At 41.2% G+C, this 13,610-nt stretch overlaps 8 non-coding genes across 8 annotated transcripts; 6 read left to right on the top strand and 2 right to left on the bottom strand.

Annotated features, from left to right (window-relative positions):
- Positions 1-871: 871 nt before the first annotated feature.
- Positions 872-1,063, top strand: LOC130660851 (U2 spliceosomal RNA). The gene has a single exon (XR_008988048.1). It is a non-coding gene; the product is annotated as a U2 spliceosomal RNA (small nuclear RNA).
- Positions 1,064-1,248: 185 nt separating this feature from the next.
- On the top strand, positions 1,249-1,413 carry LOC130659799 (U1 spliceosomal RNA). Its single transcript, XR_008987003.1, has one exon. It is a non-coding gene; the product is annotated as a U1 spliceosomal RNA (small nuclear RNA).
- A 350-nt stretch (positions 1,414-1,763) lies between these two features.
- Positions 1,764-1,882, bottom strand: LOC130661468 (5S ribosomal RNA). Its single transcript, XR_008988660.1, has one exon. It is a non-coding gene; the product is annotated as a 5S ribosomal RNA (ribosomal RNA).
- Positions 1,883-6,747: 4,865 nt separating this feature from the next.
- Positions 6,748-6,939, top strand: LOC130660850 (U2 spliceosomal RNA). Its single transcript, XR_008988047.1, has one exon. It is a non-coding gene; the product is annotated as a U2 spliceosomal RNA (small nuclear RNA).
- A 185-nt stretch (positions 6,940-7,124) lies between these two features.
- On the top strand, positions 7,125-7,289 carry LOC130659798 (U1 spliceosomal RNA). The gene has a single exon (XR_008987002.1). It is a non-coding gene; the product is annotated as a U1 spliceosomal RNA (small nuclear RNA).
- A 350-nt stretch (positions 7,290-7,639) lies between these two features.
- Positions 7,640-7,758, bottom strand: LOC130661455 (5S ribosomal RNA). The gene has a single exon (XR_008988648.1). It is a non-coding gene; the product is annotated as a 5S ribosomal RNA (ribosomal RNA).
- A 4,865-nt stretch (positions 7,759-12,623) lies between these two features.
- LOC130660849 (U2 spliceosomal RNA) lies at positions 12,624-12,815 on the top strand. The gene has a single exon (XR_008988046.1). It is a non-coding gene; the product is annotated as a U2 spliceosomal RNA (small nuclear RNA).
- A 185-nt stretch (positions 12,816-13,000) lies between these two features.
- LOC130659797 (U1 spliceosomal RNA) lies at positions 13,001-13,165 on the top strand. Its single transcript, XR_008987001.1, has one exon. It is a non-coding gene; the product is annotated as a U1 spliceosomal RNA (small nuclear RNA).
- The last annotated feature ends 445 nt before the right edge of the window (positions 13,166-13,610 follow it).

Genomic DNA, 13,610 nt, shown 5'->3' with positions numbered 1-13,610 from the left:
CGAAGTATGCGGACGTAAAAGTACCACTCCCGGGAATTGATTTGGCGCGAAAACAGAAATGTGTGTTTCTGTACATCGTATAATGTCCGTTTTGGGAGCCGCAACTATGCGAAAGCATGTTAATTTTTATTTGTAGCACGACGCAATAGTCTGAAAGAGAAGCTGCTGGAGTTTGAGGTCTTCAGCATTACATCTACTCTGTTAATTTGGGCTTCTTCCGCGCCCGTGTTAGGATTTTCATAAAGCGTTCTTTGGTTTGCGTTGCGTATGTCGGCCTACATCATCGACACGGCCTGTTTCCGGCTATTAGGAGCAATTCATATATTGGGCACTGCGTTTCGACTTTTTTATTAGACCACAGTAAAAAAATTCACTCACAGAAGTCCCTTTCTTTCATGGCTACAAACACGAAGAATTCTGTCGTAAGTAAAACGAATGCGCAAGCCAAAATAACGATGGGGCGAAGTCATAAGCATCGCCCTGTGGCCCAATGGATAAGGCATCTGACTACGAATCAGGGGATTCCAGGTTCGACTCCTGGCAGGGTCGCACTGTCGCATTTCGGCTGCATGGTCTACTGTGTAACGCGCGCGCACGTTCTGGCGTAATGCGTTGATAAACGGAATGTACGCAGTCATATTGGAAAGTAATATCACGCACTTAGTATCGTCGCCTTTGTTAGCATTCATGTAAGTTACCATCCACTCGCTACAGTCGCTCTCCATCCTACGGCTAAATCAACAGCCGTGATTTTTACTATGTCGCCGTCCATCCGTACGCGGTGACAGTTGTAAGCTTTACAGTAACGTGACATGCTCCACAAGCAGTTACGGTGTGTGGACGATGCCTATCATGGCAACGCTTGTTCTTTATCGCTTCTCGGCCTAATGGCTAAGATCAAGTGTAGTATCTGTTCTTATCAGTTTAATATCTGGTAGGCCATTCTCTGAATGGTCAGTATATTAATCTGATTTTTGGCCTTGGGTCATGGAGGTGGATTCATTCACGCCGTGACCACGGGTTGCCTTGGTGTTGCACTATTACCGATGGCGGCCCACATAAGCAATAAAAGAATAATAGCAGTCCTCTTTCCGACGGCACTCTGCATAGTCTACGGCGGGAACAAAACGCGTACACTGGGGGAGAATACAGCCTATGCCCCGCGACACGGCAGTTTATAACACACTCAAGCCACAAGCATTAACAAACTTTGAAGGGTACCCTCATGCTACGGTGCAGTTCCAACTCATACTTACCTGACGGGGAAGTAAAGACTGATCAATGAGGGTTTTCTTCCAGAGTGAGGCTCTTGCATTGCACTACGCTTGGGCTGACCTCTGCGATTACTGCAAACGTCAGTAACTCGACCGTACAATTTCTGGTAGTGGGGGCCTGCGTCCGCGCTCGCCCCCTCCTTAAGTCAAAATGAATGAGCTTAGAAAAGTTGCGCGGCCAAATGTCGGTGGTGACTTAAACGCTAAGGTAAAACCTCGCTTGGCTGTTACGAAACGTGATTGCGATATAAGTCCTCGGAAGGCGGCGGAATTTTATTTTATTTGCCATTCCGTCAGGGTTATTGGATGATCGGCAATAGATCGAGTTTGTATGCATTTGAAAGCTCTTTTTTCTCGTACTATCACCTGAAAATGTCGTAGGAAAATGTCATAGGAAACACTTTCAACAACCGCCACGTTCCTTAATTGTTATAACAAGAAATATATCACAGCACCATTGAAATGAAAAGGCAACAAATGAAAATGAAAAGCCTACGACACCGGGAGTTCCCAGGCGGTCCCCCATCCAAGTACTATCCCGGCCCGACGATGCTTAACTTCCGTGATCAGACGAGAACGGGTGTGTTCATCGTGGTATGGCCGTAGACATTAGTAGGGGCAAATACGTGCAATTTATTTTGACGTTGTGATCAAATTTTTTTATTTAATTTCTTTGAGTTACTTAGGACAAGGCGTATGCATGGATTATCTATTAGACTTTAAGGTTATAGTTTTGTGAAAAAAACAATGTTTTTTTAAAGATGTGTGGCTATAAAAATAGCCGTTGTTTTCTGAGTGTAGCGGTTTACTTCTTCTGTCCTTTGTCGTTCTTCTTTGGGAGTAAGACAGCTTGAATGTTTGGCAAAACACCACCAGCTGCAATGGTTACACCGCTCAAAAGTTTGTTTAATTCTTCATCATTACGAACAGCCAATTGTAAATGTCTTGGAATAATCCTAGCTTTTTTGTTGTCTCTTGCTGCGTTACCAGCCAACTCCAATATCTCAGCAGATAAATATTCCAAGACGGCTGCTAAGTAAACTGGTGCTCCAGATCCAATTCGGTTAGCATAGTGCCCTCTACGAAGGAATCTATGCACTCTACCGACTGGAAATTGAAGTCCAGCTCTTGAGGATCTTGTCTTGGCTTTAGCCTTAGCTTTTCCACCTTTTCCACGTCCAGACATAACTGCGATTTGATTTGTAAGTTAATACAAAAACGTACGAATATTTAACGTAAGTGTTAACGAAATAAACTTTACTCGTTTTTTCATCATAAAAATAGGATCGAAATCATGTTTTTTTAACCAATCATAATTAAGTATTAAACAAAAGATTTTTTTTTTAACCAATTAAATTGCGTATCGGCGTTTTCGGATCGAATTCGATCCGATTTTTTTACTTATAAACAAAAAGTTTTGACTTGCAGTTTAATGCTTATTTACAAGTTAAGTAGCAAAAATTTTTAACCATGTCTGACGCAGCAGCTAAAGGAGGAAAACAGGCACCTAAAGTAGCCAAGAAAGGTGAAAAAAGAGCCGGCAAAAAAGGAGGAAAGATTGGTGGAACTGGTGAAAAGAAACGCAAGAGAAAGAGAAAGGAAAGTTATGCTATTTACATCTACAATGTTTTGAAACAAGTTCACCCAGATGTCGGAGTTTCAAGCAAAGCTATGAGCATCATGAACTCATTTGTCAACGACATCTTTGAGCGCATTGCTTCCGAAGCTTCGCGTTTGGCTCTTCAAAACAAAAAGTCGACCATCTCTTCTCGTGAAATTCAAACCGCAGTACGTCTTCTCTTGCCTGGAGAACTTGCAAAACACGCAGTCAGTGAAGGAACAAAAGCCGTCACAAAATACACAAGCAGCAAGTAAACCAACGTCTACCAAACACAAACGGTCTTTTTTAAGACCACACATCTTTAAAAAAACATTTACTTGGCGTCACTACAAGTTAACCGAAGTTAATAAAACTTCTAAATAATGTGCTTAAGAACACTAGCCTACATTTAAAATACTTCCCCATGTGTGTGTGTGGATTAGCTTCACTTTTCATACGTATTATTAGCTGTACTTGCAGAAAAGACAAGTACATTGATCCATGTTATTGCTTACATTTAACTTAACCCAGCTTTTCACGGAAACACTCCCAGGCAAATTAACCCTACAAAGTATTTCTAAATTTTTTTTGTGTCATATATGACATAGTATCGTATAGCAATAAATGTAACTGTGACAAGACTTTACACATTGTGTAATTTGGAAGCGTGCACAAAGTAATGTTTTAAAAGATTTGTGGCTATAAAAATAGCCGTTTTTGTTGAGCAATGACAACGCTTAACCTCCGAATCCGTAAAGAGTTCTTCCTTGACGTTTTAAGGCATAAACAACATCCATAGCGGTAACGGTCTTGCGTTTAGCGTGCTCTGTGTAGGTTACAGCATCACGAATAACATTCTCTAAGAAAACCTTCAGTACACCTCTGGTTTCCTCATAGATAAGGCCAGAGATACGTTTGACACCACCTCGTCGAGCAAGACGTCGAATAGCAGGTTTTGTGATTCCCTGAATGTTATCACGAAGAATTTTTCGGTGACGTTTAGCACCTCCTTTTCCCAATCCTTTACCTCCTTTTCCGCGTCCAGACATATTGATATAGTTGCGTACAGAACGAGTACAAAAACAACGTTTGAGTTAACAGAATTCAGACAGCTTTAAAAAGAGGCCATAAAATTACCTACTGCTCGTGGAAACACCCTAATTAACCAATAGAGTTGCGTCATTACAAAATGTTCCGAACATTTTGTACATTTTTTTAAGTAAAACTGTAGTTTTTTTAAAAATTCGTGGTCTTAATGTTTCAGTAAGGCAATAAATTTGGCATCGTTGGAATTCGCCAAACCTTCTGCTACTTACTAAAAAAAAAAAAAGTCAAAAGCTTTTGTGTATCAGAAGATACAGCCGTTTTCCCGTAGCCAAAAAACACAGATTTTATAAAAATGTTAAAGTAATGAGCGTAATGTCATTATGCAGCCAATCAGAAATTACTTTCTTAGCACCAATCAAATGGTTTGTTTTGAACCTTAGCTGTCAATCAATATGAGAAATAAAACTTTGGCGCGATAGTGCATTTTAGACCGTCTTGTGTATCCGTACTACATCGACTTCTTAAAATATGGCTCGTACAAAGCAAACTGCACGTAAATCTACTGGAGGAAAGGCTCCACGAAAACAACTCGCCACTAAAGCTGCGAGGAAAAGCGCACCAGCTACTGGAGGAGTGAAAAAACCACATCGTTACAGACCTGGTACAGTTGCTCTCAGAGAAATCAGAAGATACCAGAAGTCAACCGAGCTCTTGATCCGCAAGTTGCCTTTCCAGCGTCTTGTGCGAGAAATTGCTCAGGACTTCAAAACAGATCTGCGATTCCAGAGCACAGCCGTTATGGCTCTGCAAGAGGCTTCTGAAGCGTACCTTGTTGGCTTGTTCGAGGATACTAACTTGTGTGCCATTCACGCAAAACGAGTTACAATCATGCCTAAAGACATCCAGTTGGCAAGAAGAATTCGTGGGGAACGTGCCTAAGCATCTTACCAAACAAAAAACGGCTATTTTTATAGCCACACATCCATAAAAAATATTACGGCTAGCTTTTTATATCAAACTTTGTTCTGCTTTCTGTTTAAATTTTATGCTACATAAAAATTTTATGCTACATAAAGTTTGACAATGTTAAAAATATGAAGGGCAAGAAAAGTAAAAGCAAGAAAATAAGAAATTTAACAACGAAAATACTTAAACTTAGGGAATCTAATCTTAAAATTACTCTTTTTTAACTGTTTAAGTGACTTAAACAAGTTTAACTTTGTACCAAGATAATGTTTTTTTGTAAATGTGTGGCTATAAAAATAGCCGTTTGTTAATGTAATAGCCAGATACACACAAATTATTTTTTTGCGGTCTTCTTTGCTGCCTTTTTGGGAGTCTTTTTGACCTTCTTTGCTGCAGGTTTTTTAGCAACAGGCTTCTTTGTGGGTTTCTTAGCTGCTGGTTTCTTAGCCGAGGCTTTCTTTGTGGCAGGCTTCTTTGCTGCTTTCTTTGGCGTGCTCTTCTTTGCTGGCTTCTTTTTTGGTGTACTTTTCTTTGCAGTAGGCTTCTTTGCCGTTGGCTTTTTTGCTGCGGCCTTTTTCTTAGGTTTTTCTTTTTTTACCTGACCTAGCTTGAATGATCCAGAAGCACCAGTGCCTTTAGTTTGAATCAAATCGCCTGATGTTACTCCTCGTTTAAGAGCCATTTTCAGATGATGATCTGAGTTTTCAGCAACTTTGTAATTTGCATGAATATATTTTGTAATAGCTTGGCGAGATGAACCACCGCGTTCCTTTAGGGTAGCGATAGCAGCCTTGATCATGTCCACATATTTAGGGTGATCAGCTGTCTTCTTTGCAGCAGGTTTCTTCTTGGGTGCGATTTTCTTTGGAGAAGCTGCTTCACTCATTTTTAATGTTTTCTTACAACAATCCAACGATAAACGATGCTTGTTATCACAGTAGAAGTATACTAAACATTACCGTGTAAATGAGATATAATTTAAGACGGTGCGAAGTATGCGGACGTAAAAGTACCACTCCCGGGAATTGATTTGGCGCGAAAACAGAAATGTGTGTTTCTGTACATCGTATAATGTCCGTTTTGGGAGCCGCGACTATGCGAAAGCATGTTAATTTTTATTTGTAGCACGACGCAATAGTCTGAAAGAGAAGCTGCTGGAGTTTGAGGTCTTCAGCATTACATCTACTCTGTTAATTTGGGCTTCTTCCGCGCCCGTGTTAGGATTTTCATAAAGCGTTCTTTGGTTTGCGTTGCGTATGTCGGCCTACATCATCGACACGGCCTGTTTCCGGCTATTAGGAGCAATTCATATATTGGGCACTGCGTTTCGACTTTTTTATTAGACCACAGTAAAAAAATTCACTCACAGAAGTCCCTTTCTTTCATGGCTACAAACACGAAGAATTCTGTCGTAAGTAAAACGAATGCGCAAGCCAAAATAACGATGGGGCGAAGTCATAAGCATCGCCCTGTGGCCCAATGGATAAGGCATCTGACTACGAATCAGGGGATTCCAGGTTCGACTCCTGGCAGGGTCGCACTGTCGCATTTCGGCTGCATGGTCTACTGTGTAACGCGCGCGCACGTTCTGGCGTAATGCGTTGATAAACGGAATGTACGCAGTCATATTGGAAAGTAATATCACGCACTTAGTATCGTCGCCTTTGTTAGCATTCATGTAAGTTACCATCCACTCGCTACAGTCGCTCTCCATCCTACGGCTAAATCAACAGCCGTGATTTTTACTATGTCGCCGTCCATCCGTACGCGGTGACAGTTGTAAGCTTTACAGTAACGTGACATGCTCCACAAGCAGTTACGGTGTGTGGACGATGCCTATCATGGCAACGCTTGTTCTTTATCGCTTCTCGGCCTAATGGCTAAGATCAAGTGTAGTATCTGTTCTTATCAGTTTAATATCTGGTAGGCCATTCTCTGAATGGTCAGTATATTAATCTGATTTTTGGCCTTGGGTCATGGAGGTGGATTCATTCACGCCGTGACCACGGGTTGCCTTGGTGTTGCACTATTACCGATGGCGGCCCACATAAGCAATAAAAGAATAATAGCAGTCCTCTTTCCGACGGCACTCTGCATAGTCTACGGCGGGAACAAAACGCGTACACTGGGGGAGAATACAGCCTATGCCCCGCGACACGGCAGTTTATAACACACTCAAGCCACAAGCATTAACAAACTTTGAAGGGTACCCTCATGCTACGGTGCAGTTCCAACTCATACTTACCTGACGGGGAAGTAAAGACTGATCAATGAGGGTTTTCTTCCAGAGTGAGGCTCTTGCATTGCACTACGCTTGGGCTGACCTCTGCGATTACTGCAAACGTCAGTAACTCGACCGTACAATTTCTGGTAGTGGGGGCCTGCGTCCGCGCTCGCCCCCTCCTTAAGTCAAAATGAATGAGCTTAGAAAAGTTGCGCGGCCAAATGTCGGTGGTGACTTAAACGCTAAGGTAAAACCTCGCTTGGCTGTTACGAAACGTGATTGCGATATAAGTCCTCGGAAGGCGGCGGAATTTTATTTTATTTGCCATTCCGTCAGGGTTATTGGATGATCGGCAATAGATCGAGTTTGTATGCATTTGAAAGCTCTTTTTTCTCGTACTATCACCTGAAAATGTCGTAGGAAAATGTCATAGGAAACACTTTCAACAACCGCCACGTTCCTTAATTGTTATAACAAGAAATATATCACAGCACCATTGAAATGAAAAGGCAACAAATGAAAATGAAAAGCCTACGACACCGGGAGTTCCCAGGCGGTCCCCCATCCAAGTACTATCCCGGCCCGACGATGCTTAACTTCCGTGATCAGACGAGAACGGGTGTGTTCATCGTGGTATGGCCGTAGACATTAGTAGGGGCAAATACGTGCAATTTATTTTGACGTTGTGATCAAATTTTTTTATTTAATTTCTTTGAGTTACTTAGGACAAGGCGTATGCATGGATTATCTATTAGACTTTAAGGTTATAGTTTTGTGAAAAAAACAATGTTTTTTTAAAGATGTGTGGCTATAAAAATAGCCGTTGTTTTCTGAGTGTAGCGGTTTACTTCTTCTGTCCTTTGTCGTTCTTCTTTGGGAGTAAGACAGCTTGAATGTTTGGCAAAACACCACCAGCTGCAATGGTTACACCGCTCAAAAGTTTGTTTAATTCTTCATCATTACGAACAGCCAATTGTAAATGTCTTGGAATAATCCTAGCTTTTTTGTTGTCTCTTGCTGCGTTACCAGCCAACTCCAATATCTCAGCAGATAAATATTCCAAGACGGCTGCTAAGTAAACTGGTGCTCCAGATCCAATTCGGTTAGCATAGTGCCCTCTACGAAGGAATCTATGCACTCTACCGACTGGAAATTGAAGTCCAGCTCTTGAGGATCTTGTCTTGGCTTTAGCCTTAGCTTTTCCACCTTTTCCACGTCCAGACATAACTGCGATTTGATTTGTAAGTTAATACAAAAACGTACGAATATTTAACGTAAGTGTTAACGAAATAAACTTTACTCGTTTTTTCATCATAAAAATAGGATCGAAATCATGTTTTTTTAACCAATCATAATTAAGTATTAAACAAAAGATTTTTTTTTTAACCAATTAAATTGCGTATCGGCGTTTTCGGATCGAATTCGATCCGATTTTTTTACTTATAAACAAAAAGTTTTGACTTGCAGTTTAATGCTTATTTACAAGTTAAGTAGCAAAAATTTTTAACCATGTCTGACGCAGCAGCTAAAGGAGGAAAACAGGCACCTAAAGTAGCCAAGAAAGGTGAAAAAAGAGCCGGCAAAAAAGGAGGAAAGATTGGTGGAACTGGTGAAAAGAAACGCAAGAGAAAGAGAAAGGAAAGTTATGCTATTTACATCTACAATGTTTTGAAACAAGTTCACCCAGATGTCGGAGTTTCAAGCAAAGCTATGAGCATCATGAACTCATTTGTCAACGACATCTTTGAGCGCATTGCTTCCGAAGCTTCGCGTTTGGCTCTTCAAAACAAAAAGTCGACCATCTCTTCTCGTGAAATTCAAACCGCAGTACGTCTTCTCTTGCCTGGAGAACTTGCAAAACACGCAGTCAGTGAAGGAACAAAAGCCGTCACAAAATACACAAGCAGCAAGTAAACCAACGTCTACCAAACACAAACGGTCTTTTTTAAGACCACACATCTTTAAAAAAACATTTACTTGGCGTCACTACAAGTTAACCGAAGTTAATAAAACTTCTAAATAATGTGCTTAAGAACACTAGCCTACATTTAAAATACTTCCCCATGTGTGTGTGTGGATTAGCTTCACTTTTCATACGTATTATTAGCTGTACTTGCAGAAAAGACAAGTACATTGATCCATGTTATTGCTTACATTTAACTTAACCCAGCTTTTCACGGAAACACTCCCAGGCAAATTAACCCTACAAAGTATTTCTAAATTTTTTTTGTGTCATATATGACATAGTATCGTATAGCAATAAATGTAACTGTGACAAGACTTTACACATTGTGTAATTTGGAAGCGTGCACAAAGTAATGTTTTAAAAGATTTGTGGCTATAAAAATAGCCGTTTTTGTTGAGCAATGACAACGCTTAACCTCCGAATCCGTAAAGAGTTCTTCCTTGACGTTTTAAGGCATAAACAACATCCATAGCGGTAACGGTCTTGCGTTTAGCGTGCTCTGTGTAGGTTACAGCATCACGAATAACATTCTCTAAGAAAACCTTCAGTACACCTCTGGTTTCCTCATAGATAAGGCCAGAGATACGTTTGACACCACCTCGTCGAGCAAGACGTCGAATAGCAGGTTTTGTGATTCCCTGAATGTTATCACGAAGAATTTTTCGGTGACGTTTAGCACCTCCTTTTCCCAATCCTTTACCTCCTTTTCCGCGTCCAGACATATTGATATAGTTGCGTACAGAACGAGTACAAAAACAACGTTTGAGTTAACAGAATTCAGACAGCTTTAAAAAGAGGCCATAAAATTACCTACTGCTCGTGGAAACACCCTAATTAACCAATAGAGTTGCGTCATTACAAAATGTTCCGAACATTTTGTACATTTTTTTAAGTAAAACTGTAGTTTTTTTAAAAATTCGTGGTCTTAATGTTTCAGTAAGGCAATAAATTTGGCATCGTTGGAATTCGCCAAACCTTCTGCTACTTACTAAAAAAAAAAAAAGTCAAAAGCTTTTGTGTATCAGAAGATACAGCCGTTTTCCCGTAGCCAAAAAACACAGATTTTATAAAAATGTTAAAGTAATGAGCGTAATGTCATTATGCAGCCAATCAGAAATTACTTTCTTAGCACCAATCAAATGGTTTGTTTTGAACCTTAGCTGTCAATCAATATGAGAAATAAAACTTTGGCGCGATAGTGCATTTTAGACCGTCTTGTGTATCCGTACTACATCGACTTCTTAAAATATGGCTCGTACAAAGCAAACTGCACGTAAATCTACTGGAGGAAAGGCTCCACGAAAACAACTCGCCACTAAAGCTGCGAGGAAAAGCGCACCAGCTACTGGAGGAGTGAAAAAACCACATCGTTACAGACCTGGTACAGTTGCTCTCAGAGAAATCAGAAGATACCAGAAGTCAACCGAGCTCTTGATCCGCAAGTTGCCTTTCCAGCGTCTTGTGCGAGAAATTGCTCAGGACTTCAAAACAGATCTGCGATTCCAGAGCACAGCCGTTATGGCTCTGCAAGAGGCTTCTGAAGCGTACCTTGTTGGCTTGTTCGAGGATACTAACTTGTGTGCCATTCACGCAAAACGAGTTACAATCATGCCTAAAGACATCCAGTTGGCAAGAAGAATTCGTGGGGAACGTGCCTAAGCATCTTACCAAACAAAAAACGGCTATTTTTATAGCCACACATCCATAAAAAATATTACGGCTAGCTTTTTATATCAAACTTTGTTCTGCTTTCTGTTTAAATTTTATGCTACATAAAAATTTTATGCTACATAAAGTTTGACAATGTTAAAAATATGAAGGGCAAGAAAAGTAAAAGCAAGAAAATAAGAAATTTAAAAACGAAAATACTTAAACTTAGGGAATCTAATCTTAAAATTACTCTTTTTTAACTGTTTAAGTGACTTAAACAAGTTTAACTTTGTACCAAGATAATGTTTTTTTGTAAATGTGTGGCTATAAAAATAGCCGTTTGTTAATGTAATAGCCAGATACACACAAATTATTTTTTTGCGGTCTTCTTTGCTGCCTTTTTGGGAGTCTTTTTGACCTTCTTTGCTGCAGGTTTTTTAGCAACAGGCTTCTTTGTGGGTTTCTTAGCTGCTGGTTTCTTAGCCGAGGCTTTCTTTGTGGCAGGCTTCTTTGCTGCTTTCTTTGGCGTGCTCTTCTTTGCTGGCTTCTTTTTTGGTGTACTTTTCTTTGCAGTAGGCTTCTTTGCCGTTGGCTTTTTTGCTGCGGCCTTTTTCTTAGGTTTTTCTTTTTTTACCTGACCTAGCTTGAATGATCCAGAAGCACCAGTGCCTTTAGTTTGAATCAAATCGCCTGATGTTACTCCTCGTTTAAGAGCCATTTTCAGATGATGATCTGAGTTTTCAGCAACTTTGTAATTTGCATGAATATATTTTGTAATAGCTTGGCGAGATGAACCACCGCGTTCCTTTAGGGTAGCGATAGCAGCCTTGATCATGTCCACATATTTAGGGTGATCAGCTGTCTTCTTTGCAGCAGGTTTCTTCTTGGGTGCGATTTTCTTTGGAGAAGCTGCTTCACTCATTTTTAATGTTTTCTTACAACAATCCAACGATAAACGATGCTTGTTATCACAGTAGAAGTATACTAAACATTACCGTGTAAATGAGATATAATTTAAGACGGTGCGAAGTATGCGGACGTAAAAGTACCACTCCCGGGAATTGATTTGGCGCGAAAACAGAAATGTGTGTTTCTGTACATCGTATAATGTCCGTTTTGGGAGCCGCGACTATGCGAAAGCATGTTAATTTTTATTTGTAGCACGACGCAATAGTCTGAAAGAGAAGCTGCTGGAGTTTGAGGTCTTCAGCATTACATCTACTCTGTTAATTTGGGCTTCTTCCGCGCCCGTGTTAGGATTTTCATAAAGCGTTCTTTGGTTTGCGTTGCGTATGTCGGCCTACATCATCGACACGGCCTGTTTCCGGCTATTAGGAGCAATTCATATATTGGGCACTGCGTTTCGACTTTTTTATTAGACCACAGTAAAAAAATTCACTCACAGAAGTCCCTTTCTTTCATGGCTACAAACACGAAGAATTCTGTCGTAAGTAAAACGAATGCGCAAGCCAAAATAACGATGGGGCGAAGTCATAAGCATCGCCCTGTGGCCCAATGGATAAGGCATCTGACTACGAATCAGGGGATTCCAGGTTCGACTCCTGGCAGGGTCGCACTGTCGCATTTCGGCTGCATGGTCTACTGTGTAACGCGCGCGCACGTTCTGGCGTAATGCGTTGATAAACGGAATGTACGCAGTCATATTGGAAAGTAATATCACGCACTTAGTATCGTCGCCTTTGTTAGCATTCATGTAAGTTACCATCCACTCGCTACAGTCGCTCTCCATCCTACGGCTAAATCAACAGCCGTGATTTTTACTATGTCGCCGTCCATCCGTACGCGGTGACAGTTGTAAGCTTTACAGTAACGTGACATGCTCCACAAGCAGTTACGGTGTGTGGACGATGCCTATCATGGCAACGCTTGTTCTTTATCGCTTCTCGGCCTAATGGCTAAGATCAAGTGTAGTATCTGTTCTTATCAGTTTAATATCTGGTAGGCCATTCTCTGAATGGTCAGTATATTAATCTGATTTTTGGCCTTGGGTCATGGAGGTGGATTCATTCACGCCGTGACCACGGGTTGCCTTGGTGTTGCACTATTACCGATGGCGGCCCACATAAGCAATAAAAGAATAATAGCAGTCCTCTTTCCGACGGCACTCTGCATAGTCTACGGCGGGAACAAAACGCGTACACTGGGGGAGAATACAGCCTATGCCCCGCGACACGGCAGTTTATAACACACTCAAGCCACAAGCATTAACAAACTTTGAAGGGTACCCTCATGCTACGGTGCAGTTCCAACTCATACTTACCTGACGGGGAAGTAAAGACTGATCAATGAGGGTTTTCTTCCAGAGTGAGGCTCTTGCATTGCACTACGCTTGGGCTGACCTCTGCGATTACTGCAAACGTCAGTAACTCGACCGTACAATTTCTGGTAGTGGGGGCCTGCGTCCGCGCTCGCCCCCTCCTTAAGTCAAAATGAATGAGCTTAGAAAAGTTGCGCGGCCAAATGTCGGTGGTGACTTAAACGCTAAGGTAAAACCTCGCTTGGCTGTTACGAAACGTGATTGCGATATAAGTCCTCGGAAGGCGGCGGAATTTTATTTTATTTGCCATTCCGTCAGGGTTATTGGATGATCGGCAATAGATCGAGTTTGTATGCATTTGAAAGCTCTTTTTTCTCGTACTATCACCTGAAAATGTCGTAGGAAAATGTCATAGGAAACACTTTCAACAACCGCCACGTTCCTTAATTGTTATAACAAGAAATATATCACAGCACCATTGAAATGAAAAGGCAACAAATGAAAATGAAAAGCCTACGACACCGGGAGTTCCCAGGCGGTCCCCCATCCAAGTACTATCCCGGCCCGACGATGCTTAACTTCCGTGATCAGACGAGAACGGGTGT

This window comes from Hydractinia symbiolongicarpus, chromosome 9 (assembly GCF_029227915.1).
Source record: "Hydractinia symbiolongicarpus strain clone_291-10 chromosome 9, HSymV2.1, whole genome shotgun sequence".
Taxonomy (NCBI): Eukaryota; Metazoa; Cnidaria; class Hydrozoa; order Anthoathecata; family Hydractiniidae; genus Hydractinia; species Hydractinia symbiolongicarpus.
The sequence above is the reverse complement of the archived record's forward strand: the minus strand, read 5'-3'. Positions and strand labels throughout refer to the sequence as shown.